This window comes from Pediculus humanus, genomic scaffold, assembly GCF_000006295.1.
Source record: "Pediculus humanus corporis 1103172107460 genomic scaffold, whole genome shotgun sequence".
Lineage (NCBI taxonomy): Eukaryota > Metazoa > Arthropoda > Insecta > Psocodea > Pediculidae > Pediculus > Pediculus humanus.
The window spans coordinates 27,716-29,472 of record NW_002987080.1 but is presented as its reverse complement, the minus strand read 5'-3'; positions in this window follow the sequence as shown (position 1 = coordinate 29,472).

Below are 1,757 nucleotides of genomic sequence, written 5' to 3'. Positions count from 1 at the left end.
CGTGTTTACATTCGGAAAATTTTTTTTTTTTCTTTTTTAAATTTCAGCAAAAACGAAACGAATTAAAAAAAAAATTATTCGTCTCGAAATGACCGTGAATAGTTACGAGAGAGAGAGAGAGTTCAATTAGATTTCGAAATTATTCAATCATTCGAAAAAAAAAATATTTTAATTCATTATTATTATTATTATTATTATTATTATTATTATTACTTTTTTTTTTAAGTAGGAAATTTGAATTGCAAATAACGAAGGAAAAAAAAAGTCATTACGTTTCAAACAAGCACACGCACACGCACGCACTCGCACGCAGAAAGAAAAGAAAATTTTTTTTAAAAATGTACATTAATTATTATTATTATTATTATTTAAACGGAGCCAGCATTTTTTTTTTTTTTTTTTGAATAAGAATATAAGAAGTAAAAGTTATTAATGCGAAATAAATTAAAAGAGACGCGAGGGAGGGAGGGAGGGGGGCGAATCCATCGTTCGTACAAGATGAAGAAAGATGTTGATGATGATGAAAGAGGAGTAGAAGGAATTAGAAAAAAAAAAAAAGGGAAAAAGAGGGAATGACGGTTTTTAAATGAATCTCGAAAGCTCAGCCCAAGTGGCCTAATTAAAAAGGCAAAGGCCAGATCGTAACAAGTTCGAGGGGGGCATTCCAATGGCCCCTTTAACCCCTTTTCAAGGGGAGGGTCACTTCATTTCCATCTCTTTTACATCTCTTCGAATAACCGTGGATTGCAGAAGAGGAGGTGGGTAGGGGGAAGGAGCGATGGAAGAAAAAGAGGAGGAAATACCCAAAATCTACTTTTTCCTTCTCTTCCTTCCTCACTCTCTCTCTCTCTCTCTCTCCCTCTCTCTCTCTTCCTTTTTCATGTTCCATAATGAATGAACGATGTGTTTTTAGCCTTTTCCTTGAACCCTTCCTTTTTTTTTTCTCTAAAATTTTCGTATAAAATTTTATCCTTTTCTGGTAAATCTATTAAAAACTCTTCTGATTTGAAATGTTTAATAATAATGATAATAATAATAATACTACTATCTTTCTCCGTGAAACAACAAAATACGCGTCAACGTAAAATTTTCACTTATTTTCTCGTATGCGATAAATTAAAAAACCATTGTTTATCATAAGTTAACAATAAGCGTTTATTGTTTTTTTACAAAAAAATTTTTAAACATGAACTGAATTTTTTATTTTTATTTTTTTTTTCAATATTATCATTATTATTATTAATTACTGATCGATGAAAAAAAAAACAATTTTTGTTTGTATTGTCGACAAAAACAACCAAAAAAAATTAAAAAAAAAAATTTTTTTTTGTCTTCTTTTTTCTAATTAAAAATTTAAAGAAAGAAAAAAAAGAAAATTGTGAATTTTAATTAGAATGACGTCACACACAAGGTCGAATTATTATTTTTCAATGTTAAAACATTCGTTTATCTTTTTATTATTATTATTATTATTATTATTATTATTATTATTATTATTATTATTATTATTATTATTATTATTATTATATTATTATTATTATTATTATTAACGTTCAAAGTACAAAAAAAAAAAAGAAAAAGAAAAAACGAAGCTTTTATTTCCATAATTTTATTTATCATCATCATCATCATCATCATCATCGTTAGTTTTCTTACGTGGAAAAAACGTTTAAAAAAAAAAACAACCAAACGAATAAAAATTGTTTGTTTGTTGGTTTTACAATGTTTCACCGCAATATGAAATAAACATAATTTTT